The sequence below is a fragment of the Sturnus vulgaris genome, chromosome 11, assembly GCF_052056855.1.
Source record: "Sturnus vulgaris isolate bStuVul1 chromosome 11, bStuVul1.hap1, whole genome shotgun sequence".
NCBI classification, from domain to species: Eukaryota; Metazoa; Chordata; class Aves; order Passeriformes; family Sturnidae; genus Sturnus; species Sturnus vulgaris.
The window spans coordinates 9,698,651-9,724,911 of NC_142253.1; the positions used below are offsets into that span (position 1 = coordinate 9,698,651).

At 43.3% G+C, this 26,261-nt stretch overlaps 1 protein-coding gene across 5 annotated transcripts in view; it reads right to left on the reverse strand.

The window, feature by feature from the left end:
- Nucleotides 1-26,261, reverse strand: part of SLC6A6 (solute carrier family 6 member 6) — a 93,403-nt gene that overhangs the window by 66,524 nt on the left and 618 nt on the right. Inside the window, exon 1 of one of the 5 annotated variants that reach the window (XM_088171427.1) lies at nt 22,739-22,924. The exons of 2 other annotated variants lie outside the window; for them this stretch is intronic. The gene's annotated coding sequence lies outside the window, so the exon portion shown is untranslated. Of the gene's footprint in view, nt 1-22,738; nt 22,925-26,261 lie in introns of those variants that run through there. 2 more of the 5 variants (XM_088171429.1, XM_088171431.1) reach the window with 2 other exon arrangements.

The following is a 26,261-nucleotide window of genomic DNA, read 5'->3' on the forward strand; positions in this document are numbered from 1 at the left end:
TAGGCACCCCCAGCTGTCGGCAGTGGGTCTGTTGTGGGTACCTGCCTCCCAGCCAGTCACACTACTGGAACTCGCTGTCTCATAGTCAAAGGGCATTTTCTCTGCAACAATGTCATACATTAGCCCAACACTCCCTGTGTGTTGGTGGCCTGGGGACATGGTTACCAGATGTAGTTGCCAACCACTGCTTGTCTCTGCTCTGGAGTGCTCTCCCAGGAGGTGCTGTGGCCAGAGCACGTTGTTCAGTCTGCTGGTTGTGTGGGACTCTGACCTGGCTGTAGCCCAGCTATACAATACATCATTTTAGCCGTGTTGTATCTAGATCAGGGAATAAATGTATAGGAGCTACGTTTATTGTATTGTACAACCCTTGATTCAGCTGTAAAGTAAATGAGATCTCTCCTATTCTTCTGTATTAACATCCACATTGACCTTCATGTTTGTGCTCATGTCAAAATCACCACTTGTCTTTTGGCTCAAAAGCCGTTCTTCTAATCTTTTGTTATGTGTGAGGCTCTCAAGCTGTCTGGTTTTTTTTCCTCCTTTCAAGCTGCCAGTACTTTCCAGCAAGGTGAAATTTTAAATAACTGCAATATTCCAGGAGTAATTTCATCACCAGTGCCTGTAGAAACACTCCCCTAAACTTATGGTCCATGGTTTTATGATTCTCTGGGCATGGACCAAAATTTCAATTGTTCTGAGAATATGAGGGAAATGAAGTTGCTGCATTATTGCTACAGCCAAGGACACACAACAGCCAACAAGCAAAAGTTCAACATCAAAAGCATCAGGAACACTTTTAGAAAGAACACTACTCAAACAATTCCCAATTCAGTAGAAACACATTGGAGAAAAATCTCCAGGTTAGGCAGACCTTGAGCTTCCTTTTCCAGGATCACACCAGCTGTGTAGCAAATACAATTCTACAGAAATACTTCGGGATTTTATTAGTAAACAGCCTAGAGGTGAATTCCTAATTTTTTTCTCAATTAGATGTGTTTGAAACAGAGAATTGTCTGAATAAAAATTACTTGTTTTCACATGGTGCTTTAGCATAATCCCAGAAATTATAATTTAGGGAGTACAGATCTTCCTTGTTGTAAAGCCCTCGGGATTCCTGTGGCAATAGGAATCAAATAAAATGGAAGCAATTAATAAAGTGTTTAATCATTAAAAATTTTTCAACACCGGAAGATTTTGCAAATCACCCAGCAGGTTTCGTACATCCTCTGGCATTTGAAATCTTTTCAGTAATGAAAGCTAAATGAATGTTGAATGCAAGTATAAGACTTAAAACAAAGTTACATGGGTGTTGCATGTTAGTGTGCACAAAAACAGTATTTGAAGGGAACTGTTCAAATAAAATAAAATTTTTATTTTTTTTTTAATAAAGCAATATCCTCTTGATTATTAACAGACTAAAAGCTGCCTTAAAGAGGTTCTAAGGCCATCATGCTCTTATCTTCCCTTAGCATCGACTAAATAGTGGTTGAATTTACATCCCTATTCAAGGTTTCCACATCTTTTAGTACTTTGCATTGTATTTCCTCTGTGAAGTTTCCTAATTTCTGCTAACCATGTAAGCCTGGGGGCCTGCAGAGCACATCCACGCTCTATAGGAAGTGGTTTTGGTGTTGCTCTAGCAACCCCAAATCAGTACTGAGTAAGCAGAGGTGCTGCTCAGCAGAGAAATCATACAGATGTGTGTACATCCTCCTTGCTATTAAGAATGGAGGCAGCAGTTATGATGATCAAGCCTAATACCTTCAAGGAAATTGCAATTATCTCTTTTATTCCTTCCCTATGTTTTAATTTTATACAACTTCTATTCCTGTTGCTGCTTGCTGCAGCACACTCTCCACAAGTGGGGAGCCATTCTTCCCTTTGCTCAAAGTGTCCCCAGATAGGAACTCAGGGTGGGTAACAAATCCTTTGTTTGTGACTCTGCAGCAATATAAAGGGAGAAGGATCTCACCCACTGGAGAATCCAGGTCCTCTTTTACTTTACACTCAGAGCTGACTGCATTCTGGAAGGAAGAAATTAATCCTTTTCTATTTTTTTTCTAAATGCGAAGCTCCTTTAATTCACCCTTTTAAAGCATTTGGGGATCATCTGATGAAAAGTCCTAAAGAAACACAAGGCATCCCTGCTGCTTGGGTTGCAAAGCTAAAGCTCATGCTCTGAAAAGAGAAGTGTGCTTAGAACAAAGAGCTTTTGAACACAAAAACAAACCATGGCAATGCATGCTGACAAACACTTCATCTGCCTGCTGCCATTTACATTTTTTTACATATCCATGGAGTACTGCTGAGGGCCTTGTTCACCTTGACCTGTAACTGACACAAGTCTGTTTAAGCTTTCTTCAAAATTAGTCCCTGCTGCCACTCAGGTATTTTTTGCTGTTGCTTTTGTTTGTTATTCATCTTTGAATTATTTCCAGTCTGAAAGCATCTTTCTGGTCTCAGAAATACAGGCAGAATATATCAGGCAATCCTCTAGGGGCACTGAAAGAAAATCTAAAACTCCCTCCCCCATGACTCTTATACAGTCAACACATATCCTTTTGATTTCAGACCTTGTTTTAGGTCTACGCAAGAAAGGCTTTGACATCTTTAATCGAGTTTGGTTGTTTTTTTCCCCTTTAGTTTTGATTTCTTCCAGTTTTCTGGATAGATTTCACACAGCTTGCCACCACAGCTCTAGAGGACAATAAAAAAATGTATGGGAACTCCTCCAAAGTACGTGTTTGCAAGGAGTGCTATGCCAGGAACATCATTACCAGAGTCCCAGTAAATAATCCAGAACCAATGCCATAACTTTTATGTGTACCAGGGGCACTGAAACCCATGCTGAAATACTTGGCAAGTCTGCCCTTAAACTAGGATATATTGTATTGATATTGGCTGTAATCAACCACAACATTCCTTGGTTTTGAGGTAGTATTTCTGAAGGGGGAGGTTTTGTGATGCCAGTTCTTGTCATATGTTTTCCTGTCTCACCCTATCTCCAAGCCCAGCTAATCTGATGATATCCAACTGTCCTAATGAGCTGCATCTACTTCTAGGCTGAAGCGTTGACAGCTGCCTGTTCTATTGCCAACAAAAACTTCTGAGACAACTGTATCTCATTCCTGCAAGTACGCAAATCGCTTCATTTCTAGCACAAATATGAGATATAATGATATTTCTTTTCATTGATCCAGGTCTAAAAAGAGGTGTGTGAAAAATGCCATCCAGCACTCAATTATTTCCTCATGTGCAGTTTAATCCCTCAGCTGAAAACAAGGGTTATGCCCATTGGTTACAGAGAAATCAAGGGCTCGTGTCCCTTACAGCAGAGGGACAGTCACACGGGCTAAGGTCAGTGAGAAGGACATGTTCCTCCAATTAGTCTTGGCATGTGTTTATTTATATTTTTATACATTGGTAATTCTTCCATTTGCTGTTCTTGGATTCAGAGCTCTTGGCAAAAGCTTCAGCTTGTTCTTACTCACGGAGGATTTAATGTACTTAAATCTTCACCACCACCTTGCCCATCTCAAGCACATGGGATTTGCCCTCTTCCCCAAAGCTGTTGGACCCACAGACTCATCAACCTTTCCTTCCCCTGGACTACCTTTCGAAAGCACAGAAATTGGGTAACAGGTAAGATCAGGCTCCCAACAAGCCATTAAAAACGACTCACAACCTCTGGAGAGAAAGCTATCCAAAACAGAGACTGAATTTGCAGGATAAATTTTGTCTTGGGGGACTACAGAGTCCACAGCAATAACAGACAACAATTCCCAGACAAAGATGGAGAGGAGACACACAGAAACACTGATTTTGGTCCAAATGCAGGCAGAATAAATAGAGCAACACTGCCAGTGACAGCTGATCAGGGCAGCTCATCTCCAGGCAGAACTAGTACTTCTCTTTGTCAAAAGAAAACCTGTGTCTACCCTCTGGCCCTCAAAAATGTTATGACTTGACAGATTCCAGGAATCATAAAAAATACTGTTGAGCCTGAGCCAAGGAGCAGAAAATCTAGGGGAAGCACATCTAGTCCTGGCAAACTCTTGTGGCAGCCCAGGTCACCACTGTGGGCTCTCCTGTGCCAGCCTTTCACACTTTTCCCAGCTGAAGATAGGATCCATTTCTTCAATTCAGCTTTGCCTCAGTAAGTTACACACATACAAGCTCAAAAACTCAAGACTCTTGCCTAGGATAAGGCTGGAAGGAAGGACAGTTTGTTATTGTTCTAAGAGGTTTATGTAGGTTTTTAAAATTAATTCTTGGGATATGCTCAAACACTGCAATGGTGGAGACGATGTAAGTAGCTAGATTAGAGCAACAGACATAACAGCGGTGTTGGATACTGAAATAACAGCCATTGCCAGTTCCATGGGAAGAGAGGACAAATGAATAAACATCAATCATAACATCTGAAACCACTAGGCTTGGAAAAGCCTCTTGATTTTAGGAAAAATCCACTGAAAGATGCCAGGGCTAGATCTGGCATCTGACTTTTTCTCAGGAGTATAATTGCCATTGAGGAAGAATAGGATTTTTGAGGAGACATAAATCCAGGAACCTTCTATGCTATTGTCCTTTAACCAGTAAGCACTATGGACAAATAGAAGGGTTGGTTTGCTTTGTAGGTCTTATTTTTGTTTTATTTTAAATCTGTAGTTTTCCCTAAGCTTTTTTCCCCAAATGCTTTTCATGATGAAAAATTGCATGCTGTCCCAGGATGATGTATAAACTGAATGCAAAGACAAGCAAAATATTCAAATATCTCCTGAGTACAAGATGGTTTCACCTCCACAGGACTTTCTCCACTGTTGGCAGATCCAACAAAGGCAGGAAAGAATTCAGGAGGAAATGGGAAATATATGAATGCCAGTGCAACTATACTATACTATACTATACTATACTATACTATACTATACTATACTATACTATACTATACTATACTATACTATACTATACTATACTATACTAAAGTCCTACCTCAGCCTATGGGACCAGAAAGGTATTTTAGTTTCTGGTGTTATTTACAAAGATGTTTCTGAAGGAACACAGACTGTGCTATTTTGGGGAGGGAGGAATTGGCTTCTTTGGGATTACTCAAAGCATATTAAATAAGAAGCTTTCTGTATTCCTCACAGCTGGAGACCAATCATTGCAACACAGATAGAAAAGCTGGAGGCTGAAAGAAGAGAAATTCTCTGATTTAACCCGAGTTCCTTACACACAGAGCTGGTGTGTGCAAAATGTGTCCAGGTTCTGTGAAGTGTGAGATACTGAATATCTCTGTCTGCCTCAGCAATATTTGGAGCTTTATGTTGAGCTGAGTGCTCAAATCCCAGAAGATGGCATTGGGAGGCCAATCCCTTAGGACATCCTTGGTGTCAAATTCTTTGAGGATACTTGAGTAGACTAACTGCATCACAGTGAGGTGACATTTACCTTCAACAGAGCATGGAGAAGACCATATGTTATAAAACTGGGTTCAGCTTTGATTTCCTCAGTAAAAGAAAAATCTTAAAGAATAAATTAAAACATAACCATAATCCAGTTTTAAGAGGCTCGAGATATTGATTCAAGATGGGGATGCCCAAAATGCACATTAAGGGTGGAATGCTGGCACCATGAATATCAGCAAGAAAATCTCCTGGTGGCTGCATTGCAACTGTGTCCATACAGTTTATCCAGACAAAGACAGTATAAACACCAGAGGCTCAATTGTCCCTGAGCTAACAGTGCTCAGTTGTTTAAGAGCAGGAAATGGCCCACCCTTTTCCCACCTTTGTACACCCAGGCAGGGGTCAGACACAGTGTAGCTGCCACAAGGGCAAGGCTGATCCGAGCTAGTGTCTGACACAGGGTGACAGAGGCAGGGGGATGGCAGAGCTGCTGCCCTGGAGCTCTGCCAGTGACTGCAGTGGTGGCACAAATGGGGAGAACATATGGTCAATCTGTGAAAATGCCTCGTGGGCAAGCAGACACTTTCTACCAGTTATCTTGGAGAAACCAGCTTAAACCACTGCTCAAGACAGAGTTTTCTTTCTTAAAGTCAATACTCAGGTGAAAGAAAGATTCCAATAGTTTCCCTTAATAGTCTTCTTATATGGTAAAGAAGTCCAAGGAAATAAAAGTACCACTGTCATTGACACAACACAATCCCACCTCCTTCCAGTATCTTTTGCTACCATAACAGGATCCTGAAGTAGTTGTTTTTAGTTCAGGATCAAGATGATTTCATCTCTCACATTCATTATCTGAATAAATGAGTACATACTTCTCTCATTCTTCATATTTGTCTTGATTATTCACCTTCGGTAATGGAACATGTAACAGGAGTGGGAAGGCATGAGTTCACTGCCAGGGAGTGCCTCTGCAGGCAAAATGAGATGCAAGTACAAAAATCAAAAGCCATGATGGAAGAGAAAACTATTTTTTAATTTTCTCTTAACCTAAAAACTCAAAGCAAAATAGTTGTCCAGGCCTCTCCAGGAGCTCTCCACATATTAAGCATTGTGAAGTCCCCATCTTGGGAATAGTGGGATCAGGCATTGAGAGCTGAATTTCCATGCTACATAGACATGCACACATTTAATCCGGTTGTGGTTTCCTTAATATGCAAGGATTCTAAAGTCAGCTCTGGTTTGACTCATCAGTTCCAGCTAATTTTCAAGCTAAGGACTCTAATAAGCAGATTCAAGAGCATCTGGGCAAATTTAGCTCCAACCAATTTGCCTCAAGAACATCCTTTGAATACATTTGCATAGTCTGTGTTCACAAAGCTACATAAAACATGCTTTGCCAGCTGCTGGCTGGGCCCCTCAGCCTGGCACACTTGTCACTGCTGAATATCCACGGAAGCCGTGACAAAGTGCTTATAGTCATTTGCTTTTCCTTTAATTGATATTATTTGTACCCCTGTACCACGGTGTGCAACAAATTCCCGGAATAATGATGATTTAAATGCTGGACAGGCAGTGTGTAGGCAGGGCGCTCATGCCCCATGTCACAACTTTGACCTGATGACAGGATGTCTGAGAGTAAGAATGCAGAGCCATCACTAGCACCGGGCTTGCCTTTCCCTCTGCAGTGCCAAGTTTGATAGTCTCTTTGGTGATTCAGGCACATGCCCATTAAGAAAGTTTATTTTAAAGGGGTCAGGTAGCAGCTGATGGGTGGTAGGAATGTTTTAGTATTCCAAAACAGGCAGTGTTTGAATGAACAATCTGCAGATGCGAATGTCAGCAGATGTATTGGCAATACCACGTGCTGGAGTCTTTGTGAACTCTGAGTACTTGCTGTTTGGTGCCTAATTATAGTCCCTGGAGCAGATCATTACTTGCAGAGTATTGAGATCTAGGGATCCTGGTCAGGTTTGGAGTCTCTTTGTGCCAGGTGCTGCACAAACGCCAATGCCAGCTCTGGTAGACGCTACAAACTAAGACCCTGCAAACTCTTCCCCATGTACTGAACTTTCTGCACAGCTGTAACTTCACCAGGTTCAGTCTGATCTGTGCAGATATGAAGCTCTATTGTGTTCTAGTTAATTACCTATTTAACACCTACTGAACACTCCGAAACTGCTTAAAAGCATGAAGTAAATCATGCACATAAATGTTGGTAGAATGTGGGGCTTAATAAAGACCAGCAGCAATACAGGCAGAGGAAAGCTTCAGTGAGAGGGAAGACAAAAGTAACCATAGAGGGAACATGTGATTATGTAGCCTGGCTACATACATAATTTGTGGGCTTCACGATTTGGGAATTTTGTTTGTTTGCTTAATGTAAATGAGCAAGAGAATATAAAGAATCCCTGCCACCTCCTGAAGCCAGAGCTGCAGTGTTGTAGACCTCGCTCAGTGCATTTATAAGTCCTTCCTTGTTCAGCAAAATACTAGGCCATGTTTTGCACTCTAAGAGAAGAAGACCAAATGGCATGTTCTGGGCAAGAACTGAGGGACCACTTGCCTACAAAGTGCAAACTCAAATAAACATGCTATCCCAAAAATACTCCTGTACATTAAGCATATGGAGGGAGGAGACTCTGAGGTTGGGGGTGATTCTTCTTTAGTATTTGTGAACTTTTTTCTGTGCTCCAAAAGCCACCTTTAGGAGTGCTCTGTATTCAGTCGAATTTAGATATACCCAATTTAGATGCAAGTTCTCACCATATATCACTTTCAGAACAAGTTTCTTTGTAAGCTGTTCAGAGAAAATGTTTATAGTCATATAATACTCAAGTAAAAATGCAAACTGAGTAATAGAGGTAATATCTTTTCCTTCGGTTTACTGGAGTTTCCCTGTTGTGCAAAGTTTTGTCACATCCTCATTTTGTCTTGACTTGTACTTTTTGTTTTCCATGAGCAGTTTAACAAGCTGAAGTTCAGAGAATTTGCAGAGCGCATTTGTTTTGGACTGACAATATTTCCAGGGAACCAGAATTCCTAAAACAAATTATGTTAATCAGAAATGTGTTGTAGCTTATCTGCTTTGGGAACACCGAGATAACAGATCACCTTTAACTTACTGACACACTTTTGAGTTTTGGCTACTGAATAATTGCAACAATCTACACATCGAGTATCAGCTATTTGTAGCACTTGGCAAACAGGATAAAAAAGGTGAAACTCTGATTTTTTATCAGCTCTCTGCAGGTTTAAAAGTCTTATTTAACAAAGAGTTTCTATACTGAAGTTAAGCATACACTGGAGATAAGCAAAGGCCTGAAAGCTTTGCTGAATTCACACTCAGTTAGGTAAGGTTACAGGGTTTTTGCTTAATCTGGGCCACAGCTAACAGCTGGGTAGTGATACTGGGTGCAACAGCCAGGACTCCAAGGAGGGTGCGGATTCTATTTTTGACCCACTTATATTGATTGCTATTCAAGTTTTGTGTCAGTTACCACACGTTACATAGACACAGAGAATCTACAAACAAGCCCAAGTTACCTTTTCGGTTTAACAACACCTCACTTCAGAGCCCTTCAGTTTTTTACCTTGTCTGGTGGCTTTCTTTTCACCCCAGTGTGCCAAGTTGGCTGATCTTATTGAATATTGATATGGGAAAGAAACAAGCCTCCCCTTTATTTAACACGAGTCTTGTTTGCTCTTCCTGGCATTGGATCTTTATTACGTCTGCAGGGAGGGTTAGCTTTTAATCTGTGTTATTGCAATGTGTCTCCATCAAGATAGAGGCATGCCCCAGCAGGACAAGATGCTGTGAAAGTTCAGGTTGCTGCTCTTTGTTTCCAGCAAAGGAAATAATGTTTTAGCCACCCATGTCGAATCACCAGTGGCCAACATGGAAACTTTCTGTAGACCAAAAGCTACCAGACCATTGATATTTACAATGCCCAGGACGCAGCTCAGGGACCAGCAAGTCAAAGGCTGAATCTTGAATTTTCTACTGAAGTCGTGATCTTGTTAAGCTTGACTTGCTTAAGGAATCTTCCTTCATGATATTAAGCCTTCTGATTTTAACATGAACCCAATACCTTTCCAACTGAAATCCTCCCTGAATGGCATTAGGAGAAACCAAAACTTGTGGATTATCCCGGTGAAAGAACATGCTATGGGCATGGGCTTTGGGAGGAACAAAACAGAACACAGTAATGATTAGAAATCACAGGATCCTACTCTCAAACCAAACACAAGGTCCTTACAAGTTTTTCTCTGAAATGAGGGGAAGGTTGGCTTTCAGGGCTATGTCAATGCTGTATTGCAACACACCTTTACCATAACTTGGGTTGACAGTTCTCTCAGTGTACCTGTCTGTGGGCAGAACACACTTTCCAAAGGTATTTATGACTTTCACACACAGATCATGTCCTTTCCAACAAAAGCAAATGAAGCTCATGAAGAAAGACACTTAGATTATGACAATCTGCTGACACACATGAAAAAAGTGTTTTTTTCAACTCAGAATAGCCAGAATACCCCTATGAAATATTCTTTCTCACACAACATACTGTTTTCTCATTATGTGTGTTGACATTTTTCAGACTGACCTCAGCTAGATATTTTGTTCCGGAGTCCCCATTTAGTGGAACATTTAAACAATAACACTTTGAAGCATGCTCAGTCTCTCTTTTGAAGTCCATTCAGGCTCTGCCCTAGGGTCAGCAGGCGCATTCCAGCAATGATGCACGGACCATCTGCTGTACAAGTTTAAATCCCACTGGTCCTATACCTAGAGGTACTAACATGTTGCATAACTAGCACTGAAAAACAGCCTGTCATTTCAGATGGAGTTTGGATTTATTCCTATAGCTCTCTTATGCTCCCACTGGAGGGCCTGTGTACAGTAACCTTTGAGTGTGGTTTCTGGGAACTACAAAGTAATGAGATAAATAATAAGAAATGACATTAAATTCTTGCATCCAAGACCTTTATTTTTTTTTGCCCATTTACACCCTGGCTCTGTGATTCCCTGAGTTCACTGCCTGGCATGCCATTTAGGTGCCTTCCTATTCCAGACTTTTCACTTAGGTGGGCTCTGGCTTAGTTACCCTAAATAGTGATCCATGGCTTAGTGTCAACTGCTGAACAAGGGAAAGCCAGAATGGTGCAATGCAAAGGGTGAATTTTTCAAGAAAAGGCTAATGATTCAGATGACCAGGGACTATATACTTGGGTAGCAATCTGGCATCAAAAACATGACAAAAATCTCTGCCAAGAAAAGTCTTTGTCTATATATTTGATTCATTGTGCTTTAATGTTAACTAGTCATTATTAAACTTAACAATGCATTGGCTGAGGTTAATGTATATCAGACCCAAGCACTGTTGGTCTCATTGATGCTATGTAAACACAGAGGAAGGAGTGGTCCCTGCCCTTGGGAGTTTAAAATCTAAACTTGGACAATACACTTCAAACATATGGTATATCCTGCAGGCTGAATTACCAAACTTCAATCAGCATTAGCCTTAACAATTAATTTATGTTGCACACATGTTCTGCAGCTGGGGGCATTAGCCCTGATAGCCCCTTGACAGAAATGTGAGTGTATATCCATGCTGACCTTTTAATGGTGCAGAAGGACATGGCAACAAGAAGGAGAAGATCAGCTGAGACCTGTGCCATGGGGTATGGCACGAGGGTGAGCATGGCAGAGAGCCATAGAGTATAAAAAAGGAGATGTGGAAGTCTTGTGGCATAAGTGAAGGAGAACAACCATATCAGAGCAAGTTTTTTTCAGAGCAGCTCTAGCACTAGTTGAGCACCAAAAGAAGTGGGCACATTTCCACTTCTGAGTATCTGTCACTTATTTAGATGCCTCCTTGGAAACTGAGTTCTCCGGAAAATCTGTCTTCAGCAGTGGGTGCGGAGCACTAGACAATCTGGCCTGTTCATTTTCTCAGTATGTGGTTCATCTGTTCTAAGGAACAAGTCCTTCTGGAAAAGGGGAAAAAAAAGGGCAGAAAGAAATGTTGGATACAGAAAAGTATGCAAGCTGCCTCGTGGGCTAATGATCAAGAAAGACAGAATAAGCAAAATTTCATAAACCAAATGAAGTCAAATGTCTTATAAACACTGCAGTAGTCCAGGAAAGATGGTGGACATGAGTTAAAGCACTGAGTAGGAGTCAGAAGATATGAACTGGCTGCATTGCTTCATCTCCTTGTACAAAATATTCTTATCTGACTAAAAAGAAAGAAAAAATCAGATGGAACATGAATATTTGACCCACTATCCTATAGGAAGAAATCCTGAACATTAGTTAAGATCAAAACATGGCCTTAGAAGGAAGGAGCAGCCCATGGAGTTGAGGGGAGATCATCTGAGGCTTTCTGCCTCCATAAAACAGAGTTGAAAATCGCACAACAGAGCACGAAGGGACCTAAAGTTGTAAAGCATAATGTGGGACACACTTCCATGTAGGCAGAAATCCAGCCCAAAGCTGTGGAGGGATATAAATCTCCCATTTGTTTGCCATGCCACATGATGGAGTGTGACGTGTGGCACTAGTGGTAGCCAGTCAAGTTTTTAGTCAGAGCTCCTCAGACCTTGCTGTCCCCTCTGAACCAGCACAGTCACCTGTTGCATAATGCACCTCTCTCTGCGTCACCTCCAAACTTGTCCTCGCATCTCCCTGGTGGGATCCTGTAAGAGGATTGGCTGGGCCACGAGGGAGCAACTCCATTGTGTGAGCACAAAAAGCCACGTTCATTAGTAGGCAGGCATTTTAGAACCAGTGGTGGAAAAAGAGTGGATTTGCCATTAAATCAGATATTCTTGGAGGTTTTCCTCAACACTACTCCCTCTTTAAAGCTAACAGAAGCAATTGAGAAAACTGCTTAGTAATTCCTGGGTTCCAGTCCCAGCTCTGACATGAACTCTGAGGCCAATATAATCCTCTTGTTCCTTACAATAAGGCCTCAATCCTCCCCTGCTGTAAATCAGCCTAACGCCATTCACACAAGTTAGTGTTACCCCATTGGAAGATTTGGTTCAGAAATTAGGGCACCACAGGACAGGACCATGCAGGAATATGCAGGAAAATCTGTTCCCCAGAGAAGTTTACACTCCAAACCAAGAATATGTGTGCTTGTGAGCTGTCTTCATGTCATTTTGGGCCCACAGAGTGGTTGCCTCCTGACAGGACATGTTCCTGTGAGATGCAGGTTTGTGGGTGATGGCTATCTCTCAGGGTAATTAACCATCCTCATTTGCTGCTGCCAGTGAAGGGAGGGAGATTTGCAGTGCCCACTGCACAGCTATGGATTCACTCTACAGAGGAGTGTCCTTGCTTTCTTCCTTGCTTTTCCAGAGACTTGCTTTCTGCAGGATCCAGTTCAAAGGGGCCAGATCGGGAACTGGGAATCACCCAAAATTTAAACCAGGGTCCTAGTTCACATCCATTGCCATTTTCTAGTTCAATTTGCCCTCTTCTTGGTAAACAGCAAATATTTTCTTGGAATCAGTCTAATTTCTTATGCCAGTGGCAAAATAAACCCCAGCTCATCATGGATGTGTCCTTTCCAAAGAATTACCACAAAAATGTCTGAAACCCTATAAAGGCTGTTAATGACTATAAATCTCCATAGGGCTTTTCCCCCCCTTCCTCGTCCCTCTTTTCTCCTTGCTCTGACGAGCTGGTGAGTTGGGAATGGCTTTAAATACCACAATAGTCATGGCAGGACATCAAGAAAGAAAAAGGAACAGGGTTTTGAAATACTTTGTGTCAGGCTCCAAGCACTTGAGTTGGTGCTTAGCTGACTGGTGTGTACCACACAGCAGTCAGATGATCCCTGCAGCTTTGGGAAATAGGAGAAACTCTGGAGAAGGGTGGGGGGGAAATGGTCTCTCCCACATTGGTCTTTATTGTCTTATGGATTTTATCACAGTATTGTTCTTTATTTCCTGCTATTTATAGGCTCTCATGTTTTGTGCTGCTTTCATGTTTGTGTTATCTGCCTTCCCACGACATGCTTCACCCCAGCCCTTGCCTACAGCTGGGTCCAAAAGACACATGGTTTGGAATGACACATCAGGGATCATCTTCCTTCCCTGAGCAATGAAAGCAAACTGCCCTTTTCTGGAGCACCGAGCAACCTAGAGATGGTGATTTAAATGATGGTGGTTGTTCTTCAAACTCTCAATAAAGGGACTGAAGAGTTTGACACTGGGCTTTTGGTTGTCAAGCCATGGCATTCTTTAAAAGTCCCAGACAGTGATGCTGGGGCTGTTTGCTCTGAAGTCCACATTTTATGATTAATTTAAACCATCAGCCCATCAGTACATGACTTGATGATAACCACTCCAAAAACTTCATCTGACTTCTTTTATAACTCTTGTCTTTGTGCAAGGTGCTGCAGAGAGAATGTGCTACAGGGGCTATCTCTGTCCTAATTCTCTATGATTTAGGGATGTAACTCCACTGATCTGAACTAGCAAATTGAAGTTAGTTCTGATTTGAAACATATACGAGTTTTCTAAGTGTCACATCCCTAATAAACTTCCTGCCTAAAAGATGGCTCCAAAAGGCCATAGGGCTAGAAATAAAAATGGGAGAGGTGCAAAATAGTGCTGAAGTCACTCAAGTCAATGACTGAATCCTATCAAGATCCTTGTACCTTACTCCAAAGTAGTTTCTAGGTAGCCAAAACACCAACTGCCAGCACAAAGCAGAAACTAGGCTGCTGGTTAGGCAGGTGGACACTGAAAGATTTGCCTCCGCCAACAGTCCCTTTTGTCCACTTAGGGAGTGACAACAAGGCTCTTGCATGATTCCTCCATTGCCATCACTTCTCATGTACCAAGCAGCCTGCCTTGGAAGAGTTCACACATCTCAGAGCCAGTAACAATAGGAAAACCTCTTCACCTAAACAGAGAGGAACAGCAAGCCCTGCTCTGGGACCCTTTCACAACACTTACCCAGCAGCAACACCTGCTATGGGCTGCTGGGGAATTTTAAAGAAAATTAAATACTTACATAAAGATGAAGCCAGGCTTGGTAGCTTTTTCTAGTGGGATTTTTGGGCAAGTTATTCCCACTCTTTTACCTGTGAGTGTATGTAAAAGGGCCACAGAATGCCACTCTTTGGTGCTGTGGAGCAGCATAAAGGCACCTGTTTGCCAAGGGGAGCCATTATGTTTTGTTTCTCAAATTGTGTCTACTTTGGGAACACGCTTGAAAAATAATAATTTTGCTGTATGCACTGTGAAGTAGAGGTTTTATTCAGACAGTTAGACAGAGGTTTCTGTAGTTATCCTCACTCCCAGCCAGACAGAAAGAAGAGAATGGACGGAATTTGGAAGCACTTATAATACACCAGACCAAGCAAAGATAAAGTGTGGTGCAAGAAGAATTAAGTGGTGACAAAGCGCATACTCATATTGGTGAATGCCAGGATTCTTTTTAGGTGCTGCTAAGAAGCAAGTTTATGTCAAGCCATGAACATCACTAAAGCACATTTCTTATCTATCTCCCAAGCACCACTGAGTCCCAAAATCTGCCACTTAAAATTTTTAGTATCCATTGCAGGGAAATCATTGATTGCAAACAATGTGGGGAAAGCTATGTGAAAATTCTTTTTCAGGGTGGGATGAAAAAGATGCCAATAGGAACTCCACAACACTGGAAAACAAAGACCGGACCAACTCTCATTCCATTTGAGAAACAATTAAAAGCATGAAACCAAAGGTTTCCAGCAGAGACTGCTGCAAAGGCTTAAAAGATAGTGGCTCTGGAGCAACTGCTGTAAAACATACCACCAGCCCTCCCAAAAAGTGCCAAGTGCCTGAATGTCCATGGGAATCAGTGTGGATGGGGGTGTCACCTCTCCCAAGCCCAGCAGTTACATTCTCCTTCTGTCCTTTGTTTCAGCTGGTGAAAATCCGACGTTTTGCAGCTTGGTGTCTGGTACGAACCAACTCCTGTTCATCTCCTGAGCCACACTTTCCAGCGTGTCATCAAGTGCCCTCTTGGCCACCATCTGAGGAGCAGAGGCAGTTTGCTGTAGTTTTCCAGTCAGACTCTGAAATGGTTATTCACACTTTTTTGGTGGCAAGATTAGATTATTGTAATTCTTTATTGGCTGCCTTCCCAAAAGGGGCTCTGCACAAACTCCAGATGGTGTGAAATATGGCCGGCAGGATTTGAGTTAAGAAGGGACAGTATCATCCATTCTGTTAAACCTCCACCTTGGCAACTGGTGAGACAGCAAACTGATTTCAAACCTGTCCTTTTCCCCTCTCTGCCCAGCTGAGGCCAGGGCTCTGTCAGCAATATTGTGATTCGTTATGGTCCAGAGTATGTTACCCAGGCTCACACTACCTGGTAAATAATTCTCTGAGGAGTCATTCCGAGAAGGTGAGGGAAGTATAAACCTGATTTCCATCTGCTCATTCTACTCTATAGCCTGTGCAAAAGCTGGGCGGGATACTGCAATTACACCCTTTGCAAACAGCACAGAATGTCAAGGATTGATGAGCTGCTCTTAGTGAACTGCTCTAATCAAAACTGCAGCCTAAAGACCCCTGCTCCTGGCCACCTGCTTCCAAGCATGAGGCACCAAACCACAGCCCTCCTCTGGCATGGCTGGAGAGAAATGGCAATGCTAACCTTATCCCACAGAGGCAGCCATCTAAATGCAGCACATCCCTAAGGCTTTTCTAATTTTCAGGTGGCCAATCCCTTCCCACCCCATTTTGAGCCGTCAAGGGGACACCCGGACAGCAGCCAGCTCCCTGCTCCTGCTGTAGCACTGCAGGGCCTCATCAGAAAACACAGACTGCTGGTACGTGTTCCTATGTGCCATCTTTCACTTTGTGTAAACAGTGCTAAACAAACAATTGATAGGATAATAACTGGCTTAATACAGGCGAGCACAAATAAAACCTTCCGGTGTTTTGGCCTTTTGTCTTTTTAGAACTTTCCCTTTCTGGAAGAGAGTGATACGAAAGGTGTATTCCTTCTCAATTGATTTGTTTTCATATTGAGCCCAAGAGTTAAAACCTTCCCTGCTTTAACTATAGTGCCTGAACTCCTAGAGGCCTTTCGTGCAAAGGAAACATCTTGGGCGGGCTGTAATTAGAATCTAGTAAAGAATGATCATTTGGCTTCTTTTTATTAACTGCTATTTACACAGCAGAATGTGATTTGCTGCATAAGGGGGGAGAAGGGCTGGGGACAGCTTTTGCTGTGCACTGGAATGGCATGGCAAACACGGCGTGCTCTGAGCTGTTTACCTTCCCCGTCACTTCTGCAGGGAACCTGTGACCTGCCACTCATGGACGTGGATATAAAAGCTCCTGCTGTTTTGGTTGGTTGTTTTTTCTGTTAGTGCAAGACAGCTGACACAGACTATTTGCTTTGGGAAAACAACCAAACCCTTTTGTTTTGCATGAAGAGGGTGAAAAAAACCTGTACATAAAGAATTGCCCTGACTCTGCAAACAGTTACTGCACAAGGAAGAACGACTGATGGTCAGCTCCAGGGCATGCTGACTGTCATTTTAGACCTATAGTGCCACCATTATTTTAGAAATTCAGAAGCCTTGGGAAGCTGAAGACACAAAAATATTTCCTCATATGGATAAAAACAAAATTTTAAGAAAAATTCCAGCAATGCGAGAGAACAGACAAAGTCAGGATGGTTTACCTGAAATCCTGAGAATTTGGAGTTGAAACAAAATGGTCTCTGTGCCTTGTGCTATACTGTTCTGCACTTTCTATGGGACTGAGAATATACAGCAACTTTTCGTACTGCTTTTACAAACCATGTCCTGCTGGATCAGATGTTTGGCCATTTTAACACAAGAGATATAGTGAGAAGGGCTTTGGGATTACTGCAGCCTGTACCATCCTGAGAGCAGCTTCAAGGGCAGGAGCTACCACCATGTCAACCCAACACTTTGATAAAGCTCTGCCTCAGTGCTGCCTTGAGCGTGCTGCTGCCTATGAAAGATGCTGACAGACATCTCTCAGTTGCCCATTCATTCCATTTCCAGGTTTCTCCAAACCAGACTGTGAAGGTGCCAGTCCAAGACTTGCCAGTACTGAGGTACAGCCTTAGCTTAAATCTAGAATGAAAATTTTACATCTTTTAATTTCCCAACAGTTCATTTTAAAGACAAATTTTATCAGTATTTGCTCAGCTGGAGCTCTTCACTAGTGGATGGGCTCTAGGTATCTGATTAGAGGCATCTAGAGCTATTTGAAGTTTGTGACCCCCCTAAGGCAGGTAAAAGTCAGGAACTACAGGAGATTCACATCCTCTTTTAGGGACAGACAGAGCTCATATGGGGCACACAGAGGCACTTTAGTATATCACATATCCTATATAGTGCCAGACACATATGGGTAGGTGTTGCATATAGGTAAAGCCTTATAGATTAAGGGCCTTGTTACCCTTGTAAAATCATGGCTCAGGCCTGCTACTTAGGCTAAGCAGAAGGGAACTGTGTGAGACTGACTCAGTTGGAATGGGGTAGAGAGACCTGAGAGCTGTGTGAGACTCTGACTGCCCCATGCCCACATAGTGGTGCCTGGTGGTTGGCTGGCTTGGACTTGTTGTGCCTTAAAACTATGTAAACTGATAACTGGCTAACTGCTCAAAAAGGCCTTTTTTTACAATAAAGTGACTCTCCCATGCACTGCCTGGGGACTCTGTGTCATTTGGCTTCGTACAGGTAGGCAACTCAACTGCCTCCTATGTGAGTCAACTCAATGTTTGCAAAGGATCTGCTCCCAACTTCGTTGTCTGCTGAGAACTGAGCCATGAATGCATTTCGTGCATTTCAGAAAACTGTCCAAAAGGAGTGCTGGGAAAGGCAATGCCTGCTTATTTTTATATAAAATATAACAGCTGATTTATATTCCCTGCGAAGTCACTAGAAAGGTCTCCATGACACCAGCCACCACAGCCTTGAGCAGCAGAACAACTCAAGCCATGATCTGCTCAAGCCTTCATGCACACAAACATCAATCCATTCAGCACATGCATATGATGCTGATAACCATCTGATAGGCCACGTGACAGACTAGAAAATCAAACAGCAAACCTCACCCCAGTGTGTGACACAGAGCCCACCAGCCCAAACACGTGCCATTTCAAGCCTAATTCTTTATCAGATGAAAGGAAAGCTCTCCTGATCACATAAACAGCATAATAAGTGCTGGAGCCCTCAGCTGTGAACATGAATGCTCAATATGCCAGGTGGCTTAAGCTGCAAGCATGTAATCTCCTGTTGCTGTGTAGCTTTCAGGCATCCTTCCACGTTCTTAATTCTCCTGATAAATTTAGAGAGACTTGTTTCCAAAGAACACATTTTCCAGCAATTCATAACATTAAATATCACACATCACGAACTCTATTTACCACACTACAGCCAAGAGTGAAAGAGCTCAGATATCCCTATAGATTCACTCTTGAACAGCTGGGGGGAAGCACATTAAAAAGAAGCATGTTGTATTCTCTAGAGACTGCCACTGTGACCAGAAGTGTGAATGACTCTCCAAACCTCATGTTATTTGCAAAGCGGAAGAGCAAGCAGAAAAAGCAATAGATCATAGGCATTCATACAGAGCTTTTAATTAGAGAGAAGGATGTGCCTCTCTGCATAGGATACCTGTGTCTTCACGTGTTACAAATCAACACAGCTTATTATGGAATTACATCAGTCTGTGCCAATGGGGATTCAGTCCAGGTATGCACATAAAGATGTCTGTCTTTGCCATGGAAACACAACACCTGGGTGAGGGACCACACGAGCAGCTTAACAGCAACTGTATGAATACTTGACAGAGCAGGAAAGAAAAATGAAAACAATTGTGCTAATTGAAACTATGGGGGGTGTGTAAGTAGGGCAGAATGCACAGCAATTACCTGATTTGGAGCTGAGCCACAACACCAGCACTGCTGCTCCTGCTCTATGAGACTGCAAAGGAGCCTAAGTAAACAGGATTCTGTTTGGCTAAAATGGTTGTTTACACAGAAACAGGGAACTGTGTAAAAAGACATGGTGCCTGCCCAAATCTGAGCACTGAATCAAGGCCACAAGCTGAGGAGCTGAATTGCTGCCCTCACTTGCACCAAAGAGCAAAGAGATATGGTTCTCCCTCAGAGAGATATTTCCTGTCTGGATAGTAGATGGGCACAGCTTTAACCAGCTGTGGAAGGGAAACTCCAGGTTACTACAAATGAAATAAAGGTTTCAGAAGAGTTAACATGAACATTCTGGATTTCCTCAGATTAGAGATGCTACCAGCTCACACGGTTCCCTCTCTCTGAAGTCCACTTGCCACACGCTACTCCTATTCCTTCCTCACAGCCATCACCAGCAGGCTCCAGGCACTGCTCCTCACTCACCACTACATCTCTCCATATCACCCTGCAGAGAGGCAAGCCTGCAGAGAGAGCTGTTGAGAGGCTGGCCCCCAGAAATGCCACATGACAGTGGATTCCCAGGCAGAGGGTGCACGAGAGGCACAAAGACAATGGTTAATAACAAAATGAGGCTCCACTGGTAGCATGGAGAGGGTATAACCTGGCCTAGGTTATTTTGGAGTATCAATTAAGCAGCAGCAATAGTGTCTACAAGAAAGACTAGATGAAGTCTGCAGAAACAAAGTTCCTTCTCTGGGGAAAAGCCAATAGGCAATGGCTTACCCAGCGATGCCATTCATGGTCCAACAAGCACATCTTAGTCATATAACAGAGGAACAACTTGAAGCATCTGCTCCATCATCAGTCATAGCTTTGTGACTGTGCCAGTGACTGCAGCCACAGGGGTGCAGTGCTACAGGCCCTGCACACACCCAACACACAGGTCTGAACCTGTGACCCACAGCTTCTGCAGACCATCACAAATCCCCTGAGACATACAGCTCCCCACAGCCTTGCAGGTTGTTTTCAGTTAGACAAATTCAAATAGTTGCCACAAAAGCTTAATCTCTTTCCAGCCACACTCACGCTGAGTATCAATAGGAAAAAGTCCTATGAATACGCTTGATAATTACAGAGCCATGGCTGTAGCAAAGAACAAAGTATAATGCAGGCTTGAATACTCAGGAAATTGACTGCTGATATGTTTCCATTCATTGTTTTGTTCTCTGTTCTCAGTGTTATATTAAAATCTCCTACTAAGAATGAGCTTTCTTGTTTAATGGAACTTGTCAGTTAGAGGAAATCTGCTTGAGCTGTTTGATCTATTCTTTAAAATAATATTAATTGCAAATTTAGCACATGACCCTATCTTAGTTCAAAAACTAAAGCTAATCTTTTTCAAAATGTATTTGTTTCCCAGAAAAATCATGGGCCATCACTTTCCCACTTGAATATATTCACTGTCCCTTTGCCCCACTATTCAGTCCAGGCTATTCATTAGATATGTTGATCGATTGTACCAGTCACCTGACATTGTTTTCCTGACTCTATTAGTGAAAATTGATAGTAGTGAATAGCAAATAGTAAACATGGTGGAAATCTCTGGTCACGAGAAAATCCATGATACCTTGCAGTTTGTGAGCATCTTTACAAAATTCTGACAACCGTGTCTGCATTCAAGTGTGACCTCACGACTGTAGGAAAACACACTCAGTGCTTCTGCTTGCCTCTCCATTAATGGAACATGCTTGTCTAAATTTTATTCCATGTAGCTTGTAATTAAGAACTGAATTTGCAGGTTTGCTATTCATCTTGATTTCCAGCATGTGCAGTCACACTAACAAATCCTAATTTCAGGCTCAGAAGCTGATGTACAGTAGAATCTGAATTTCCCAAGTCCTACAGTTGAATGGTGTATAAATCTGGAAGTTTCACTTGGTTCTTTGCAGACATAAAAGAACAATTTAGAAGAATCAGATGCAGTGGGCAGTTTAGACTCTATGTAAATTTGTAGGATTATTTCAATTTGCTGGTCCTGAACCTTCAATGAAAATATGCAAAAACGGGTTACACGGGGTTGTTCACAGAAACAATATTTATTTTGTGAGTGTCTTCCTGCAGCCGGTTATATCAGAATGCTGTAAGAAAGGGGAAATGGCCAGTTTCAGGGCTCATATAATTGGGTATAACACATTCTATCATCATCAGTTCTTGATCCTTTACTTTAGGCAATCTCAAAAGACTTTCGGAAGTGCTCAGAAACCACTGTCCATGTCACCGTGACCACAAGTGCTGTCACTTTTAGGAATTTGACTTTACAAACAGAAAAGTGGTGCCGTGAGCCCATTCCCTTCGAGGCAGCAGCATCAGCTCTGCATCTTTCCTCTCCATCAGAACACCTCTGGCAGGCACTGCAAACCCCCTCCCTTGTCTGGTGGCAGCAGGTTTGGTTATCCCTGTTCTCATTCATGGAATTTGCCTCACCTGGGCCTTGCTAAGGACGCTGTCCTGGTGCTGTGCACCTCCAGCAGTGCGAATTAGGGGCAGCAAGACACCCCTGCAGAGGCACCTCACTGAGGGATGTGCAGCAGCCACGACTGCTCGTGCTGCCGGGGGAGCCTGAGCTCCCTGCCCACGCATCTTTCAGGACATGTACCATCCTCCTCTGCTCCATCTTCCCTGCTCCTGACTAATTCAGGCAGCTCAAGGTGCAGGGAATTCCTCTCAAATAAATCCATCCTCCCCCGCCCCGATCCTTTCTTAAAGCAAGGGCAGAATTGTTCAAAACAACCCAAGGGAAGAAATCCAAAATAGGAGGTGACCTCCTTCCAACCCTCAGCGCTGGGGGCTGAGGTGTGCCCCCTCCCCGAGCCCCCTGGGTTATTCCCGCACCTTTGTCTCATTCCCTCCTGGAGCCCAGCCCTCGCACGGGCTCGTGTTTTCCATGGCCCATGAAGAGCTCTCTGTTCCCCGCATGAGTCACCCCGCAGGCTGGGCTGCCCTCGCCATTCTCTAGGAGCGGGGCTTTGTGTCGAGGGAAAGGGCCGGGACTGCCGGCGGGAGCATCGCCCAGCACGGCTGCATCAAAGCTCCGTGTTGATGCCATCCATCCGTGAGCCGCCGGAGCAGCAGCTGCAGAAACCCAGCTTTTCGTGCCTGCCAGCAGGCAAACCCTCTCCTAGGATCCCCGGCGCGGTGCTAAAGCCCTGCCGGCTGTCACTACCTGTGCCAGCCCCCCCGGGACACGGCACATGCCGCGAACACCTTTTTCTTTGACGGTGCTGGCATTTCATCGGAGCCAGGACAAAGAGGGTGCGGCCGGTTTTCAAGTCTGCTTTGAGACTACAATAAGAGCTCTTTATGGGTTTAAAATTACCATTCTGCAATACTGGCAAACCATTACCTCTTCCAGGAAAGCTGCTTTGTAGTACTGCAGGAAAGTTATCCCTCTGGTGTTGTAAGCCGCACCAGCAGCATTGCAGTCCTGTGTTCCTGACCAGAGGCTACTTCAGCAAGGGATTGAATGACTCCATGACCTTCATGGATGCGCAGAGTCAGTTCAAGAGCACTCAGCTGTGCAAATGAGATGCTGGCACCTCACTGATAAGAGGGGAGAGTACCCATGCCAGGGCAGAGGGGGGGACATGTCAGGATGCAGCAGATAATTGTGGCTCGAGGTGACGGCTCCAGCTCTGAGCTCGCCATTTTGGGGAGATAGGCACCTCACCTACTTCAGGCCAGTCCCCTTCCCTCTGTGGCAGGAGCAGCCAGGCTGGTTTGCCAAGGCTTTATTATAAACAAAATTTCTAATGAAGTATTTTTCTAGCCATTTTCTTCTGGTGCTGCTGGAGGTCAGAGCCATCCCAGAATGGCTTGCTCACCTATGGACTCCAGCTGCACCAGCACAGAGCCTCCATGTCTAGTGGGGAGGGTAACAGGTGAGCTCCCCCAGTCTGACATTGCTCTGGAACATCAAAAAGGCAATTGTATACAGGCAGGAAAAAAACCAAACTTCTCAGTTCCAGCACAAGGAGAGTTCTGCTTTTGCTCTCAGCTCACTACTTTGGTGCTGTTTGAGGGTTAGGCTACAGCTCAGACCTGCAATTCTGCTTTAGATTTGTCTGAACATCCCTGAAATGCCATGTACATTTATGAGATTTCAGCACAAGAGATGGGAAACACCTGATGCTTGATATTGCTTTCTGAGGCATTTTTTGTCCATGACACTTCTATACCCTGAACCCAAATCCTTTCCCCAGTTTGTCCTCCAACCTTGACTATACACTCTGTAGCCAAATAATATCCCCCTTTTTTTTTTCCCTTCTGGAGACACAGCAGCTGTTGTGTTTTGCTGCTGAATGAAGCAATGTTTTACCAGCTATGGTTTCCTGATTTGCAGATTTTGATGGCAGCGCTGTCACAGAGTTCCCACCATCAGCCCCTGCCAGTGTGCCTCCCAACACACAACAGTCAGGCCTTTCAGCAGGGCCAGAGCAGTTGTTCCTGGGGGCAATGCTAGTCAGGCACTGATCTAGTTGAAGCAAAAAAACAAAAAACAAACCAAACCAAAACACATACACAAAAAAAGAAAAAAAACCCAAAATTCTTTATATTTTACAGGGGTTTTTGTTCACAGTGTTAACCACCAGCAGTTCCTGATGTGGCTTGCTGGAGAGTCACATGAAGAGTTGTTTAGATACAATTCGGAGAGGGCTGAGCTGGAGTAAAACAGTGTGGAAAAATACTGAGATGGGAAAATGTCAAGGTAGAATTGCTACTAAAGATTCCTTGCCCTTAAACCATGGCCAAGGTTTCTTATCATGGACCACAACTGGGAGATCACCATAATTTTGCAGTAAACAGCCTATTCATTTCACAATTTATACAACATTACATATCCCCCATGAACCAGAGAATCAGCTCTACAGACTCCTTTCAGGCCTTAAAAGGATCCTTAAGCTTCAGTTTTCATTTTTAAATGAATACAAGCACTCTGCTGAGCTCTAAGCTATTAAAGCAAGACATCACTTCACTGATAAACTGAATAATTTCACAATAATTCACTTAATTGTCCAAATCACCTATACCTTTAGACCAATGTTTTGGGATTCCAAATAACACAATAACAAAAATAACAGCAGCACATTCCATCTTACTGAACGAAACAGTGATATACCAAAATACAGCTCGTGATACATTATCACTGGCTGTGCAGGAGTGTGGGTGGGAAGCAGGAGGCTGCAAGAACAGACAGATAGAGCAGCTCCTACATGCGACTTTCCTCTGTACTATTTGCCTTTTGCTGAAGAAGCACAGCAAATACATTAACACATGCATGAAAAATGAGCTGAGGTAATTCCATCTATGAGCATGTGATCGGTCCTGCTGCCACAAATGTTTTCCCTCTAGGTCCATATCTGAATCTCACACAGACTGACTCACTCTGCGGCCGCACACGTCACTACTACCCGGCAGCGTCAGCCTGTCATTTGTTTCCATTTGGAACGGGATGTTCTATAATAGCTCCAACTCCCACTCGATAGTTTATGAAATTGCAGTTCTTTCACACACTCCTTTGTTCCTGAGCAGGAGTTTTCAGTTTGTTTCTAAGGTGCTAAAAGAGGATCAGAGTGGCCTGAGTTCAGGGATGCCTCACCCGAAGCTCTAATAGGATGTGTCTTTTAATAGGATGAAGGTGTGATGGTTCTTGGTGCACTGTAGAGTTTGTTCTTCAGGAAGGCAAAGGAGGCACAGTGCAGAACTGTTGCTTCTGGGGCTTCTCCAATAACCAGGGAGAGACTGTCACGGACACGAAAGCTGAAGCTCTGGACATGCTGATGGAACCATGAAAGCAGAGCCAGCTCTGCTTCAGTGTCTCACTATGATGCTCAAATATGCAACGCTTGTTTTTCAGCACTGATTAGTTTGACCCTCTGTTCCACAAATGCTAATCTACATCTGTGTCTTATTCTGGAACAAGTAAGTGTTTCTGAAGTGAATCCCTGGCTGACTGTGCTCCACTTAATACTATACAGTTCCAGAGCTCAGCCAACAGGACTAAACTCATACTAACTAAACTCAGATTAAAACCCCCAAGCATCAGTAGTATAGACATGGAGTTGTCAGCACCAACTTGTTTGTTCTGCTGGCTTGGTGCTCCTGTCATACCAAACTACCACTGCTCGCTAACTGGCTTTCAGAACTCAAAGTCCTGGAGTTGTATCTCAGCACACAATCAAAAAAGGAGGAATGTATGTGGTTCTAGAAGTGCAGCAGAAGAGAGGAAGCTGCAATCCCCCAGGGTTCCCTTCCCACAGTGTTCATCAGGATACACCTGTAACACTGCCAAGTTTCCTGCTGGGAATATCTGACAGGCAGCTGATACAAAAGGACAGAACCAAAGGAGGAAGCAGAGAGCCAAAGAACCAAAGGATGCAAAAGATGTCGGCATTTCTCCTGCCTACTTTTGGGATGCTGCTATGATTCAATGCAGGCTAAAATGGGTTTGTCCTCACACTGAGTGCACAGCAAAATGGATGCATATGGGAATCCACTGTCCACTGCTCCAAGTGCTGTTCACCTATTTAACAAAGAGCTTTAACTAAATGGGGAGCTGAGGTTACTTTCTAAGGGCACAGCTATTCATAACAAGGAGATCAATGACAACTTCAAGCATAACAAAAAAAAGTATTCCTATTATTCTTCAGAAAAAGCTAATTACTTACCTGTCACTAGGAATACAATGGGAATCTTAAAGATGACTTGGAGATGATTTGGAAAAGCAAAACTTATAAATTGCAAACTGCACATAACATTTCTCTGAGAAACAAAAAAGTTCCTAAGGCTCCTGCCTGCAAGAGAGTGCCATAAGCATCCCTGCAGATATTTATTCTGACCTCTTGGACCTTTGTCCGAGGTTCATTCAT